Raw genomic sequence first — 16,691 nt, 5'->3', positions numbered from 1 at the left:
ATCAGTAATTTCACTTTTTCCACATAATTCATCTTAAATACCAGAAAGTAAAACTAAAATGTCTTTTTTTTTTTTTTTTTTTTTTTTTTTGAGATGGAGTCTCACTCTGTCGCCTAGACTGGAGTGCAGTGGTGTGATCTCAGCTCACTGTAACCTCCACCTCCCGGGGTTCAAGTGATTCTCCTGCCTCAGCCTCTGGAGTAGCTGGGATTACGGTCATGTCCCACCACGCCTGGCTAATTTTTGTATTTTTAGTAGAGACAGGGTTTCACCATGACCTCAGGTGATCCACCTGCCTCGGCCTCCCAAAGTGCTGGGATTACAAGTATGAGCCGCAGTGCCTGGCCTTAAAATATCTTTTGCTTCTTGACTTTAGACGTGTATTTTCTGCATATTTTCATAACCTTTTTACACTAAAATTACTACTTGTTTAAACTGCATGTCAATTGTTAAGCTAATTGTTACATTGTTGAAAACATTCACTGATATATTTTATATTGATACTTTCCTCATTCTGTGGTTCCATTGTCTTTTTTCAATCAGATGTTTCAAGTGTTGAAAAAAATCCTGGCCTTTATGGGTGAGGAAGGAATGTTTATTTCAGTAGATGTCAGCTCAGAATCAAATTACCAATGCGCAAAGCCTAGGCACACACATTCCTAAAGTATTTGGTTTCAATCGTGGGATAAATATAGCTTGAACCTAACCTTCCTTCCCCTTCCCCTTCCCTTCCCTTCTTTCCTTCCTTCTTTTTTTTTTTTGAGAAGAAGACCTAAGAATCATGAGTTTGTATGCACCTAACATCATAACCTCAAAGATATAAAGAAAAAATGGGCACATTACAAATAAAAATTGACAAAGTAACCCCTATAATCATACTGGGAGATGTAACAACTCTATAACAATTTTTTTTTTTTTTAGACAGAGTCTCGCCCTGTTGCCCAGGCTGGAGTGCAGTGGTGCGATCTCGGCTCACTGCAAGCTCCACCTCCTGGGTTCACGCCATTCTCCTGCCTCAGCCTCCTGAGTAGTTGGGACTACAGGCGCCCGCCACCACGCCCGGCTAATTTTTTGTATTTTTAGTAGAGTCAGGGTTTCACCATGTTAGCCAGGATGGTCTCCATCTCCTGACCTTGTGATCCGCCCACCTCAGCCTCCCAAAGTGCTGGGATTACAGGCATGAGCCACCGTGCCCGGCCAACAAATTTTAATACTTTTTTATTATTTATAAAATAATATGAGCCACTGCACCTGGCCCCAGCTTGGTTTTGATGAGAATTGGCCTGGAATATCTTTTCAGAATTCCCTTCCATGTTATGATGACTGGCCTTAAGAGAAGTTTGTGCAAGATCAGAAGGTTTAAGTGAAGCATCAGCCATGCAGCTCTGGGGTCAGCGTGGGGAGTAGGGATGAGTCCCCATCGTAGCTCACTGTGCTGCCCGCTTTGGGCAGTAGCCAGGCCCTCGGCTCCCTCAGCTCCCACCATGTCTCCTCCATTGGCTGCTCAGAGTCTGAGCCAGGCGTGTGCAGAGTTGAGGTAGCAGGCAGCAGCTTATTCTGTTTGATATTGAGGCTGTAGGCAGTGAGAGACAGACGTGGCTCCATCTTCTCACACTCCCTGCTTCACACATAATTTTTTCCTATTAGCGCTCCTTGCTACAACCAGCTTCAGCCAATGTAGGTGCAGAAGTCAACTGGAGGCAGCTCCCTGGGCTTGCTCCCATAGTCACGGAAAATCCAATCCCTATACTTACTTTATTAATTTAATTTTATTTATTTTGGAGACAGGGCCTCACTCCATTATCCAGGCTGGATTTCAGTGTTGCCATCACGGCTCACTGCAGCCTCTATCTCCCAGGCTCAACTGATCCTCCTGCCTTCGCCTCCCAAATTGCTGGGATTACAGGCGTGAGCCACTGAGCCTGGCCTAATTCTTTTTTTTTTTTTTTTTTGAAACAGAGTCTTGCTCTGTCACCCAGGCTGGAGTGCAGTGGCACAATCACTGCAACCTCTACCTCCTGGGTTCAAGCGATTCTCCTGCCTCTGTCTCCCGAGTAGCTGGGATTACAGGCATGTGCCACCATGCCAGCTAATTTCTGTATTTTTAGTAGCGACGAGGTTTCACTATGTTGGCCAGGCTGATCTTGAACTCCTGATCTCAAGGGATCCACCCACCTCAGCCTCCCAAAGTGCTGTGATTACAGGCGTGAGCCACTGTGCCCTGCTGTAATTATGTTATGTCGCTCCTTGAGGGTTCTGCTTCCTCGATCACACAAATGAATTTTACCCTAACAGATATATACAGATATATCTTACGTTGATGTCATTTTAAATCACTGGGGAATGAAAAGATGATTGATTCAATAAACATTGCTGAAAAAAATTAGTTAACATATTTGGAAAATAGTAAATCTTTATATTGTTCATAAAAATGTTTTTTAAAACCTCAAACTATAAACATATTGGGAAAAGTAGAATATGCTTGCAACCCTGGAATACAGAAACAAAATGCAAACATCATAAGGATCGAAACGTAAATATATCAAAATTATAAGTTATTTAGAGGTGGTTTTTCAGGTTTGACCTACAGATTGTTAAAATAAAAATTCTTGGTAGCCAGGCTCAGTGGTATGAGCCTGTGTTCCCAGCTACTCGGGAGGCTGAGGCAAGAGGGTGGCTTGAGCCCTGGAGTTCAAGGCTGTGGTGCACTATGGTCGCGTCTGTGAATAACCACTGCACTTCAGCATGGATAATATAATGATACCCTGCCTCAAAAAAAATCTCAGGGATTCACTGTGAGTCAAGGCATCCAGCTATATGCTAAAGTTGGGCAAATTTTACAAAATGCTGAGAGAGAAAAGAGAGAAAAGGATAGACAGACAGACATGCTTGAATGGAGCTTTGGGGATAAAGGATATTGTGGGCCAGATATACAGCCACCAACCTTCGGCCACGCTGCGGAATCAGGATTCCTTCTTGGCTAGATTGCAGAGACAGGGCAGGAGACACAGCTGAAGAGCTGGTTCGCTGGAGACAGAGAGCTGAAGCCTGGAGAATAGTAAAGAACCTCCCCTGCCAGGCGCAGTGGCTGACACCTGTAATCCCAGCACTTTGGGAGGCCGAGGAGGGTGGATCACGAGGTCAGGAGATCGAGACCATCCTGGCTAACACAGTGAAACCCTGTCTCTACTAAAAATACAAAAAATTAGCTGGGCATGGTAGCATGCGCCTGTAGTCCCAACTACTCAGGAGGCTGAGGCAGGAGAAGTGCTTGAACCCGGGAGGCTGAGATCGCACCACTGCACTCCAGCCTGGGTGACAGAGCGAGACCCCGTCTCAAAAATGCTCAGTCTGCAGTGAGAAACTCTAACCCTTTCCAGCTTCATCTCCCATCAGTCTCCTGTGGTTTTTCCTTTCCAGGCTTTGCCTAGGCAGTTTTCACATGCTGTCATCTCCTGTCTTCCCTTTTTTGACAGCATCCCTCTGACTGTAAGCCCTACAAGTCCTGGGTTGGCTCACTGCTTCCTTGCCTCCTTCAGGCAGAGTGAGTTGCTCTCCGGGACTTCAACCTGCCTTCTCCCCCAGCGTGTGCATCACAGTCACAGTGATTGTCTATTTACTATCTCCTGCCTCAGAAGACTGAGCTCCTGGAGCCATGGATCGCGGCTTAGGCTCACCCCTGCAGCCCCATCTCTCTCTACACAGGCCTAACACACGGTCAGTGTAGAACAAAGTCTTGGTCTCCCTGCTGCTGGTCGTTCCTCTCCTCAACCTGTTCCACACACAGATAGCTGATTCTCATCCTAAAGCAAAGTTGATTTTATCACCCCCAACTCAAAATCCTTCCCTGGCTGACTTTCGCTTTTGAAACGCTTTCAATTGTTAGCATTCAGGCCTTGTACGTGGTGCACCAAGGGCTGTTAGGATAATTGGAGAGAAAAGGTTGAGGTAAGAGTCCCAGTGAGGGTCAAGGTTAGCCAAACTGATAAGTAAATTGAGAGCCCAGCGAAGCACATAATTTCCTCTCTCCTGCTCTTCCTCAAACACTCATGGAGCACCATGTGTCAGTTTCTGCACTGAGTCTTAATAAAGCAGAAAATGAGTATGTTCCTATGCTGACCCCAAAAAGACACGGACCTTGTTCTGTCTCTCCACGTTGGCTATTGTCTGACTCCAGTGGTATGCTGCTGAATGTTTAACAACTGACTTTCTGGGAAGAAAAAAAAAAAGCCCTGATTTCTACAGTTTACCAATTTCTATGGTGTAAATATTCCCACCATAGCCGATTTCAAGTCTCCAATATGATGTCATTGAACATAGAGTTGGAAAGAAACATGCAATAGCACACTATTATATAGTATTCCCACCATACAGATAAGATGGATGTAAATCACTCCAAGAACACAGATAGTAGTAAAACAGCAAAACAATTAACCAGTGATACATTTTGAGTGTTTTCTTTCTTCATTTGTTTATTTATTATTTTTTGGACAGTAAGTCTTGCTCTGTCTCCCAGGCTGGAGTGCAGTGGCATGATCTCAGATCACTGCAACCTCCACCTCCAGGTTCAAGCGATTCTCCGGCCTCAGCCTCCCAGGTAGCTGGGATTACAGGTGCGCACCACCACGCCCAGCTAATTTTTGTATTTTTAGTGGAGATGGGGTTTCACCATGTTGCCCAGGTTGGTCTTGAACTCCTGACCTCAGGTGATCCACCCGCCTCGGCCTCCCAAAGTGCTGGGATTACAGGCGTGAGCCACCGCGCAGGCGTCTACCTTTGTTTTTAATATAATGTATTTAATTGTAGGCTCATAAAATTTATTTTTTAACAATGACGTCAAAAAATGTATTTAACATCCAGCTTGCAAAACGTCTGAAAACTTAACCATGCGCTCATGCGCACTGTCTTCAGATGCGGTTTTTGACGGTGCCCATTTTACTTCGTCATGTTTAGGGCTTTTAGTGGTCGGGACACGCAAAGCCAGGAAGAGAAACGAGGCCAACGGGAGGAGCAAAGCCGGGCTCCAGTCCCTCACGCGGCCTCCGGGGGGCGACAGACACAGGCCAATGCGCAGCTGGGGATCTGAGGCCCCCGGGCTCGGCCGCTGGGTCTCTTCTCCGCCCACAAAGAGGACTGAGACGCTTTTCCTGATATTTTGGGCGTGGACCGTCACCGGCACGGTGGCAGGGGTCTGGGGCGCCGAGGGGCCGCTCCCCACCCGGACTTAGGTCCCTGGTATTGAAAACCAGCGCTGTCCATCCGCAGTGACCCAAGTGTCCCCGGACACCAAGCTGGCTCACTCTGGCGGCCGCCATAACCCCTGCCCGGCAGCCTCTGCGGCCGGAAGTTTGCTCGGCCGGTCTTCGGGGCATCCCTCGGGCAGTTAACCGCACTTCCGCTGGCTGGGTATCCGCGGCAAGTTCAGATCATTAGTTGGCTGGAGTTAATCACCAGACAATTAGCTTATATTTTTCCCGATCCTAAGACCAGCTGGATTGGTGAGGAGGAACTGGAGACAACAGCTTCCTTCTGAGTCACCTTGAGGCAGCAGCCCCTGGGGAAATGCAGGGAAGGAGACTACCCAGGCTTCCTGGAGGGGTTGGCCCCAGGGCATGCCCTGCTTGGGCGGAAAAGCTTGGAGTTTAGATGAGGAAGCCTGAATTCTCCTCTAGACCTCCTGCCAACTCTTTGCCTGACCTTGGGCCAAACATTTAACTCTCTCCTGGGCCTTGGTTTCTTTAGCAAACACTGACGCCTGCTTCTCCGGCTCGCCCCCGCGCCCGCCTCCCCCCACCGCTTTTTAAATGTTTATTTATTATTTTTTAATCATGGTTTTATTAGGTTGGTGCAAAAGTAACTGCGGTTTTTATCATTACTTTCAATGGCATAATAGAATGGGACTCTATTTGCTGCCAAATTGGGAATTCTAAGGGTATAAATATGTATTAATAAATATTATGACCTTTAAAATTTTAAAACAAATGCAAAACCTGCAGCATTTTTCGGGAATTGATTCTCTGTACATAAAAATGAGATTAGTCAACCCTTTTGGTGTCTGTTTAGCATACAATGAGTACATCCAGATAGTTAAGACCCTTGGAATCAAGATTAAGAGAACCATCAATTAAGGAGGTATGGTTGGTTAATTCTATACTTATTTTGAAAATAAGTTAGTTGGCCGGGCGCGGTGGCTCACGCCTGTAATCCCAGCACTTTGGGAGGCCAAGGTGGGTGGATCATGAGGTCAGGAGATCGAGACCATCCTGGCTAACACAGTGAAACCCCGTCTTTACTAAAAATACAAAAAATTAGCTGGGCGTGGTGGCGGGCGCCTGTAGTCCCAGCTACTCGGGAGGCTGAGGCAAGAGAATGGCATGAACCTGGGAGGCGGAGCTTGCAGTGAGCCGAGATCGCGCCACTGCACTCCAACCTGGGCGACAGAGCGAGACACTGTCTCAGAAAAATAATAATAATAAGTATAGTTAATTCTCTACTTACTTTGGAAAACACCCGCTATTCAGCACGAATAGCAAAGACACCATGACTACGTTCTACTACTGTGGGACTGTAGTAGAACACTGACGCCTGCTTCTCCGGTACCCCCCCCCGCCCCCCCTCCCCCGCCTCTTTAATGTTTTATTATTATTATTTTTTGAGAGTCTCACTCTGACGCCCAGGCTGGAGTGCAGTGGGGCGATCTCAGTTCACTGCTTTCCCCTTTCTTGTTGGCAGGCAGTGCCCACCTCTCCAGGGAAATTTACTCCAGTGCTTCATCCTACCTGATTGGACACAGCCGACCGTGTTGGTCCTGGTTCCCTTGTCAAATGCTGGCTCCTGGAAATAGCATCAAAGCAAGCAGCTGATAAGACAAAACTGGGTTGTTGCTTATGCTAAGGGGAAGCACCACCTTGAAAGAGTCATTGTAGAGTGGAGGTGGGGAGGGCAAAGTTGAGATATTGAGGTTTTGGGGTTTGGTTTAAGGCAGGTCCTTTGATGTCGGACTTAATCAGGGCTGGGTAAGGGTCATGTTATAATAGTTTAGGATTGGTGGTCACAGCAGTTTTGTATTGGCGGTCACAGTGAAGTGAGGGCTTCAAAGACTCTTGGAGCTTTCTTTGATGCTCCATGTTGAAGAGCAGTGTGGTTTTATTAATGGATTTTCCTGAACTCAAGGAGTAAGGTTATTTGCAACTTTTGTCTTTCTGGGCAAGCATTTCCTGGAATAATAAAATCACGATAATAGAGTCATGTTATTTTGCTTCAGCAATTGTGAGTCGGAGTACTCTGCTATTTGTATCCAGAGGCACCCTGTTATGGTTTCCTTGTGTGTAAAATGGGGATTATACTGCAGAGAGAAGGGGAGGAGCTGGGCATGCTTTGAGAAGACCAAAGTTTCAACGTATTGTAGGCTTTTGGTATTACAGCAATGTAGGGCTTACAAAAATGTCTGAGTCCTGGAAAATTATCCTGACTCTGAAATAGGAAATGGAGTTGCCAAATTGAATTACATAGTTGTTTGTTAAATGTCTCCTAGACATAATTATGTCCGCTGGTCCAGTGCAACTCAGAGCACACAGTTGTGGGTGCATTGCATTTATTCTGCAGAGGGAGGTGCATGCTCATGTGTTCGAAGCCATGTGATGGGGGCTTCAAAGCTAAGAATGCTCCAGGCTTATCAAGGTCTTAAAATGGCCCTGTGACTGGCCTTTCTACTTCCTTTCTACTTGAGTCCTGGCCTTTCTACTTCCTAGCCATGTGAATTGGGATCAACTCCTCCCTCTCTGAGCCAATTTCCTCATGTGTACAGTGGGGAAGACAATGCTGGGGGCAGAATAAGAAGGGTGAAGCGAGGTGGTGTGTTGAGTATAGTAGCAAACAGTTTTTGGAACTGAGGCCCAGATGATCCCGGGGTGGCTTCAGCCCTGCAAACTGTGGATCTGGTACAACGTACCCTGAGAGAGACCATGGACCCATAGATAGCAAGTCTGTAAGGGCTCAGGGTTAGTCAGGTTAGGAGAAAGCAAGAGAAATGAGGATCCCAGCCCAGGGAGCCTGGGACTTATTCAGGTCAGTTTCTGCACTGACCCACATGTTTAACAACCAGCTCTTTACAGGCATGAAACAATCAGAACAGTCTTGCTGGAGACGCTGGAGGCCCTGTGTGAAAACAGGCATTCACTCTTTAAGTGTTAGATTTTGGGGATAGTGGAGGGCCTGGAGCAGCTGGGCAGTAAGGGGCACCTGGGGACTTGGGGAAGTGGCTGTTTATCAACCTACAGTTGACATTCAGTTTGGCTCTACCAGAGCTGAAAATCTGCCTTGCTTAGGGGAGCATGGGAGTACCAGGTGTGGGAGCAAGTGGAGGTTGGTAGTACAGCCCTGGGCAGGGCAGGCATGGATGGGGGCCAGATTCTGATCAGTGAAGCACCCCTGGGCACTCCCTTGAACCTCAAGCCTGAGGTCAACCAGTGGGGCCTTGGCTCCCTGGGGATCCTGGATGTTTGAGCAATGCCCCCCTCAGAGAACTTTCCTAAGTTTTCAGTTTGTCCCCTCTTTTGTGCTTTGGAAAATCCTTCCTCCTTCCTGTGTCTAGATGTCTAGGTGAGGTATTTCCTGTCTTCTCTGTCCTCAAGCCACTGCTCTCCTCTTTTACAGCAGACCTTGACACCAAATCATTAAAAACCAAAAAACTAGTTCTCTTTTCTTCAAGGGCAAGAAAGACTGAGTTTCCAAGTCCTGCCAGGATATTTGCGGAAATTTTTGGATCCTATTTTTCTATGGTAAAGATAGGGAAGAAAAACAAATCCCATACAAGTTTTATCTCTTTTATTTAGTTTTTTTAGACAGGGTCTCACTCTGCGGCCCAGGCTGGAGTGCAGTGGCACGATCATAGCTCACTGCAACCTTGGACTCCTGGGCTCAAGCAATCCTCTTGCCTCAATCTCTCAAGTAGCTGGGACTACAGGTGTGCACCACTGCACCAAGCTGATTTTTAAAAATTTTTAGGTAGAGACAGGGTCTTGCTATGTTGCCCAGGCTGGTCTTAAACTCCTGGCCTCAAGCGATCCTCCTGTCTTGGCTTCCCAAAGTGTTGAGATTATGGGCGTGAGCTATTATGCCTAGGCACTACATAACTTTTCAAGAGTGTAGTTTGATAATATATGTCATCAAAAACTGTAAATACATTTAAAACCTTTATCCTAGCAATTTCCCTTCTAGGAATGTAGCTTGAGGAAATAACGAGAGATTCTTTCAAAGATTGATGAACAAGGTTACTTACTGACACATTACATACAACAGAAAAAGCAATGAATGTCCAGTATCAGAGGGCATGGGATTGAGTAAATTATGGTATATTGTTGTCTTAGTCTGTTTTGTGTTGTTTAGGTACAGAATACCTGAGACTGGGTAATTTATAATAAACAGAAATTCATTGGCACATGGTTCTGGAGACTGGGAAGTCCAAGATTGAGGGGCTGCATCTGATGAGGGCCTTCTTGCTGCCTCATAACATGGCGGGAGGCATCGCGTGACAAGAGAGCATATACATAAGAGAGTAAGGGGGTGGAACTCATACATTTTATCAGGAACCCACCCCATGATAACCAACCCACTCCCAAAATAATGGCATTAATCCATACAGGAGGGCATAAGCTTTATGACCTAATCACCTCGGAAAGGTCCCACCTGTCAACATTCTTGCTTTGGGGATTAAGTTTCCAACACATGAACTTTGGGGACACATCCAAACCGTAACAATTCTATAGTGGAATATTATATGGACATTAATAATCATGTTATGAATGGTTTACTGATATGAGAAGATGCCATATTGAATTTTAAAAGCAGATTAAGATAATGTCACAGTATGATTCCAATAATATCCGAAAAAAGGAATATAATTTGTAGCTTGCTTTATTAAGTAAAAATTTATAAATGGTGTTTCCCTTAATTCATCAATTGATTCAACAATATTGGGAGGCCACTACATGACAGGCACTGAAGATACAATACTAAGCTGTTAAAAGTGTAATGTTCAGCTGGGCGCGGTGGCTCACGCCTGTAATCCCAGCACTTTGGGAGGCCGAGGCCAGTGGATCACCTGAGGTCAGGAGTTTGAGACCAGCCTGATCAACATGGCAAAACCCCGTCTCTACTAAAAATACAAAAATTGGCAGGGCTTGGTGGTGGGCACCTGTAATCCCAGCTACTCGGGAGGCTGAGGCAGGAGAATCGCTTAAGTCCAGGAGGCGGAGATTGCAGTGAGCTGAGAGATCGAGCCACTGCACTCCAGCCTGGGTGACAGAGCAAGACTTCATCTAAAAAAAAAATTTATATATATATAGCAACTTATTCAAAGCACCATACACTTACAGTCAGATGAATAATGCTGAAATGAATTCGCCAGTGGATGTGGAGCTGTCAGAACAGTCGATACCCACAGTAGCATTTCTATGCACAGGGATTATTTACATCACTATCAGTTTCCTGCCAATGAACTTCTGTCTTTACAGAGTAGCCTAAGCAAGGTGGGTACCCGTATAGGATGGGGTAATCCCTGGTGGCTCCAGCTTCCCCTTGAAAGTATATACAATCATGTCACTTGCTCATTTCGTATCTTCCTTGCTTTTCCCTGTAGGGATGAGAAAAAGAATAAGAGGGAGAGTGTCACTTAAACTAAGACCTGAGGAGACCTGTCAGTTCTGAACAGGGATAGATGGAGCAGCGTGTGGCAAGGCCCTTAGGTAGAAAAGGGCTTAGGGCAAATAGAGGACCAGTGTGGCTGGACAGGAATGAGCTGGGCAGGGTGACCATCGGCAGGCAGAGAGGTCAGCAGGGGCTGATGACGCCGAGTCCCGAGGGAGTCCAGGAGTTACAGGATCTCCTGAAAGCAGTGGGCCCCGCTAGAGAGAGTTAAACTGGGAAGTGCCATGATGTAATTTACGTTGCACTAAACAGCTCTGATTCCTGAGACAAGAGACTTGAGGGACCCCAGGGTACCCGCCCACCTGTTGCAGAGGAGATGGATGGGGCCCTGTGGACATGGAGGGAAGTGCCTGCGTCCACCAGCAACTTCCAGGTCTGAAACGCCATGACCTGCTGATGGACAGATACAGGCGGGGAGGAAAAGGACAAACCAGGGGCGACATCCAGGCTCGCGGCTGGAGAGCCAGATGAATAGCAGGGCCATTTTCTGAGCAGGGAAGCCCGGGGGAGGGGTGGATTGGAGTGACTCTCCACATTTCCTACTTTGAGATGCCTGTTGCACGTCCAAGTCCCCAGCGCCCAGATTATGGCTTGAAGGGACAGCTGTGGGAGTGGAAGTGGGAGCTGCGTCACCACCGGCACAGAGGGGTGAGCCCATTCCAGCTGCTGACCCACTTTCCCCACACACATGTGCCCCTCTGCCCCAGAGCTGTCTGACCTCCTGGTGGAGAAACTCCACACTCTGACTTATCATTGAAGCCACTCATTCGCAGTGATTATTAGAGTCACTCATTTTCCCGGAAGGATGAGGGGGGAGGAGGACCGGGGTTGGACTTGGCTTCACACCCTGCGGGGGTGGTCAGAGCTGGTTTCTCTGCCTCCTCTCCCAGCAGGCCTGACGTGGCTGCCCAGGTCACATGGGGGACTAGGTCACAGCTAAGCAGGTGGCCCTGAAGGCAGAGACCTGCAGATCCCAGATCTGCACAGCTCACTCTGGAACTGAACTGGGGTCCCTCATCCCACAGCACCCCCAGATGTGACTAATCTCTGTGTGGTCAGCCACCTCCTCTCCTGTGATTTGCAGACTCTCTGAAGCTGGCAGACAGCCCCACCATGACCTCTGATCTCAGGACTCTGAGGTCCTGCCCCTCCTCTGTGTCACTGATGAGTCACGGACAGTGTAGGAGCTGCCCAGCCTGGTGACGGACACCCAGGGAATCAGCCGGCCCTGCTCGCCCAGTTCCTCTGTGTCATTTCCCCAGCTCGACTCTTCCCATGGGCTGCATCCCAGCTGCCCAGACCCTGTCCTGTCCTTCCCTCCCTCTCTGCTTCCAGGCAGTGGAGGAGGCGCAATTCTTCCAGACTGAGCTCCCAGTGTTGGGGCTTTGAGATGCAAGAGTCAGTTCTGGCTGGTCCCAGGTGGAAGAGACAGAGGATGCTGGGCTGCTTGTGTCTGGCTTTGGATGTGCTGGACACAGGATGGGCAACTCGAGGCTGCCCTCTGGACCTCCCCGAGGCTTCAGGAAGCTACTGAGCTGTGGGAAATCCAGGCTGGGTTTCTGGTGGAAAGTGAGGAGGGGCAGAGTCTGGGGGCCAGGCCTGAATGGACAGAGCTGAGGCCTCAAGGAGCCCACAGTGGAGGCAGAGGACTGGGACCTAGGATGGGCTGGAACCCAGTTTGACCCAAGTCACCAAGAGGCAGGGAAGCCCCAAGTGCTGGGCAGGCTACGAAGGAAACAGGTTCCCAGGGCAGCTCAGAAGTTTGATCAGACAGAGGGACATCCCCGTGGGAAGGTGGTGAAATGCCAGCTGGTGAGCAGTGTTACCTCAGCGGGTCCTGCAACATTCCCAGGGCCAAACAGGCCAGATTCCTCAAAACCATTAGTGCCCCAGAAAACCCTGCCCGCAGAGCAGCCAGCTTGCCCTTTACTCAGTCACACTTAGCCCTGGGAGGCCTCAGCCCTTCTCACAAGGGGAGGAAGGAACTGTTGGGCTGCTTTGCAATGCTCTGCTCTGCTCAGTCCAGCTTAACTGGAGCCTCACCTGAGTCACCTGAGGAGCGGATGGAGCACTGGCTCTGTCCTAGACCCCACCTGCTAAGAGCAGTGTCCAGAACTCAAACACCCCAGGATCCTGCATTTGGGGACCCAGTATAGGGCCAGTGTCACAGGGGGGTGAGGTGGGGACTGTTCTGCAATCAGAGCTTCTGATTTTTCATGAAAAAGTGAGAATCCAGACATCTTTATTTTTTTAGTTGTGGTAAAATATAGGGAAGATTGGCCATTTAACCTTGCTTAAGTGCACAGTTCAGTAACGCCCAGCACGTTCACACGGCCGTGCAGCCAACCCCACCATCCCTCTCCAGAACTTCTGCATCCTCCCAAACTGAAGCTCTGCCCCAGAAAACACTCTCCCCATTTCCCTCCCCAGCCCCTGGCACCCGCCATTCCCCTCCCTCCCTCCGTCCCTTCCCTTCCATTTCCCCCTCCTCTCTCCTCCCCTCCCCTCCCTTCCTTTCCATTTCCCCCTCCCCTCTCCTCCCCTCCCCTCCCTTCCTTCCTTCCCCATTTCTCTCCTTAGCCCCTGGCACCCACCTTTTCCTTCCTGCCTGCTTGCCTTCCTCCCTCCTTTTCTCCCTCCCTCCCTCCGTCCGTCCCTCCCTTCCTTCTTTTTTTTTTTTTTTTTTTCCCAAGGTCTCACTCTTGCCCAGGCTGCAACGGTGCAGTGGCATGATCATGGCTCACTGCAGCCTCAACCTCCTGGACTCAAGCCATCCTCCCACTTGAGCCTCCTGAGTAGCTGGGACTACAGGCATGCACCACCATGCCCAGCTAATTTTGGTATTTTTTGTAGAGACAAGGTCTCACCATGTTGCTCAGGCTGGTCTCAATCTCCTGGGCTCAAGCAATCCTCCCACCTCGGCCTCCTAAAGTGCTGGAATTACAGGCATGAGCCACCGCGCCTGGCCCATTCTGTTCCGTCTCCATGAATTTGACTGCTCAAGGGACCTCTCTTAGGAGGATCATACAGTGTCTGTCCTTTTGTGTGCAGCCCCTGTCACTGAACTCAACGTCCTCCAGGTCCGTGCAGGCTGAGGCTGAGGCTGAGGCTGAGGCTGCGCGTCCTCCCAAGGTGGGAATAGACTGCATTGCGCTCACCCACTCGCCTGTCCATGGACACGTGGTGGTTTCCACCTCACCCATTGTCAGTGATGCCACAGTGAATATCTGTGTACACGTGTGTTTGAGCAGGGATTCAAACAGATACTTAAACATCCATGTTCACAGCAGCATCATTTGAAATTCAGATTTTTTTAAAAAAATGCCTATTTGTTCAATTTACAAAAACAAGCAACGTGGCAGGTCTAACAAGACCCCCGGAAGGTTGGATTCCACAGCCAGTTTACTGCTCCGGTCCCAGAACAAGCCGCTGGGCCAAGGAGGAAACAGAGGCCCTGTGAGGCCAGACAGCTTGCCTAGATCACAGTGGCTTCACACCCAAGTTCACAGCTTCCTGGTGGCCTCCCCTTCCGCCACCCTCCCCACCTCCTCAGCCCGAAAGACCCAGCCCCTCTTTGCACAAAACACAGCCAGCAACCTCTGAGCTAGGGTCAGAGTTCCATAAACATTGAAACTGCGGAGGAGAGGCAGGCAGCACGTTACCGTCACCCCCGCAAGGCCTCTCCACCCCCCACGGCTCCCACCGCAGCCCCTCTCTGAAGACCTGCCTCTTTCAGCCCCACTTAGACACCAGGGCATCCTAGACTTCTATCTCCCACCTTCCTAAATTTGCAACCACGGGACCCTTGGGCCTGAAACGCTCTGCCGACCTCCGTCATCACAGTGGACAGAGGCACCGCCTGGGGCAGCCAACAGTCTTAGCCTACTGGAGAATATTTCAGGCAGACTCTCAGTCCTGGGCGTCCCGGGCAGCTGGTCACCCCACCACCTGCCTGGCTTACTGGCACCTGCCATCCCCCTCGCTTCCATCTCCATTTCCCACAGAGTCCCTGCCACAGTTTCTTCCTGGATGCAGCCCTCACCCGCTTCCCCACCTGCCTCCTGCATACCCTCCACACCTCTAACCCAGCTCAGATCCCAGCTTGACTCTGCTGCAAGCTGGCAGTACCTTCCCCGCCCTTGAGCAGAGTCTTCTCTACGGGGCCCAGGAGGACCTCAGTGGTTTGGTGGCCCCGGCCAGCCCAAGCACCCAGCCCCTGTGCTGGAGCCGCGTGGTCAGTTCCTACAGGGGCCCCCTTGGCCTGGGACACTGTCCTGGCCGCCCACATCTCTGCTTTGTGGCGGTTCCAGTCCCGTCGCGTTTGCAGGTGAGTGAGGGATGTGGAACTCTTTGGCTGTCCACGCCCACGTGGTCTCTGATGGCAAATGTCACCTGCTCGTTGGTCACCTCAACAGCCTCCAGACTTTAAATCCTCCCCAGGCTCCAGATGCCAGGTTTCCCTCCAACCCGACCTCTGCCTTGAGCTCACCTGCCCTGGGCCTTGTCTCCAGCTAAGCAGATCCAGAGTCACTCCTCATCTTGCCCACAACCCTTGCCTCAGGCAGCCACTGCCCCCACTGCACTGGCCCTCTGGCCCTTGGTCCTGTCTGCTTGGCCTCAGAGAAAGACCTAGAATCCATCCCTCTCTCCACCCCATTTTCTCTGTCCTGGGCCCAACAGGTAGCCCTGCTTCACCCCAGCCTCCTCACAGCCAGGTGTTAACGTGGCTCCTCCTGGGATCCCGCTAAAATGCAGCCAGGGCTGGAGGGGCTCCAGCCCCTCAACAAAGCCCAAGGCCTTCACGCTTCACACCCTCTGCCGCTCTCTCCCTGCGCCCTGAGACCCCCAACCTGGGCCCACACATCCCGGCCTTGGCCTTTGCTGTCCTGTGGCTGGAACGGTCCCCTGAGCGCTCCACACAGCTCTTTCACATCTCAGGTCTGTCCTCAAATGTTACCCTCATTGGGAAGAACTGCTGGGGCCACTTACTTAAGACTGCGACCCTCCATCCTCATCCACCCCAACCCCCACCCACTCCCCACACCTCTTGCCTGCTTTGGTTTCCCCCATTGACTTCATCAACTATTAGACTAAATAATTTAAAAAAATGTATAGAGAAGGGATCTCACTATGTTGTCCAGGCTGGTCTTAAACTCCTGGGCTCAGATGATCCTCCTGCCTCGGCCTCCCAAAGTGTTGGGATTACAGGCATGAACTAAATGATTTTTAAAATTTTATCTTTATTGATTTGGAGGGTACTAGACCAGGCATGGTGGCTCACACCAGCACTTTGGAAGGCTGAGGCAGGTGGGTCACCTGAGGTCAAGAGTTCCAGACCAGCCTGGCCAACATGGCGAAACCCCGTCTCTACTAAAAATACAAAAATTAGCTAGGCATGGTGGCACACGACTGTAGTCTCAGCTACTTGGGAGGCAAAAGCCCAAGAATTGCTTGAGCCCAGGAGGTTGAGGTTGCAATGAACTGAGATCATGCCGCTGCACCCCAGCCTGGGTGATAGAGTGAGACTCTGTCTCAGAAAAAAAAAAAAAAAAAAGGCCGGGTGCAGTGGCTCACGCCTGTAATCCCAGCACTTTGGGAGGCCGAGGTGGGAGGATCACGAGGTCAGGAGATCGAGACCATCCTGGCTAACACGGTGAAACCCCGTCTCCACTAAAAATACAAAAAATTAGCCGGGCATGGTGGTGGGCGCCTGTAGTCCCAGCTACTCGGGAGGCTGAGGCAGGAGAATGGGGTGAACCTGGGAGGCGGAGCTTGCAGTGAGCCGAGATCGCACCACTGCACTCCAGCCTGGGCAACACAGCGGGACTCCGTCTCAAAAACAAACAAACAAACAAAAATTAGAGGGTACAAGCAAATTTTTTTTTTTTTTTTTTTGAGACGGAGTCTTGCTTTGTCGCCCAGGCTGGAGTGCAGTGGCGCGATCTCGGCTCACTGCAAGCTCCACCTCCCGGGTTCACGCCATT

At 49.8% G+C, this 16,691-nt stretch overlaps 1 long non-coding RNA gene across 1 annotated transcript; it reads left to right on the top strand.

Annotated features, from left to right (window-relative positions):
• Positions 1 to 5,389: 5,389 nt before the first annotated feature.
• LOC134757451 (uncharacterized) lies at positions 5,390 to 7,244 on the top strand. The gene is made up of 3 exons (XR_010131434.1): positions 5,390 to 5,498; positions 6,064 to 6,132; positions 6,733 to 7,244. It is a non-coding gene; the product is annotated as an uncharacterized lncRNA (long non-coding RNA).
• The last annotated feature ends 9,447 nt before the right edge of the window (positions 7,245 to 16,691 follow it).

Source organism: Gorilla gorilla, chromosome 18 (genome assembly GCF_029281585.2).
Source record: "Gorilla gorilla gorilla isolate KB3781 chromosome 18, NHGRI_mGorGor1-v2.1_pri, whole genome shotgun sequence".
NCBI classification, from domain to species: domain Eukaryota; kingdom Metazoa; phylum Chordata; class Mammalia; order Primates; family Hominidae; genus Gorilla; species Gorilla gorilla.
The sequence above is the reverse complement of the archived record's forward strand: the minus strand, read 5'-3'. Positions and strand labels throughout refer to the sequence as shown.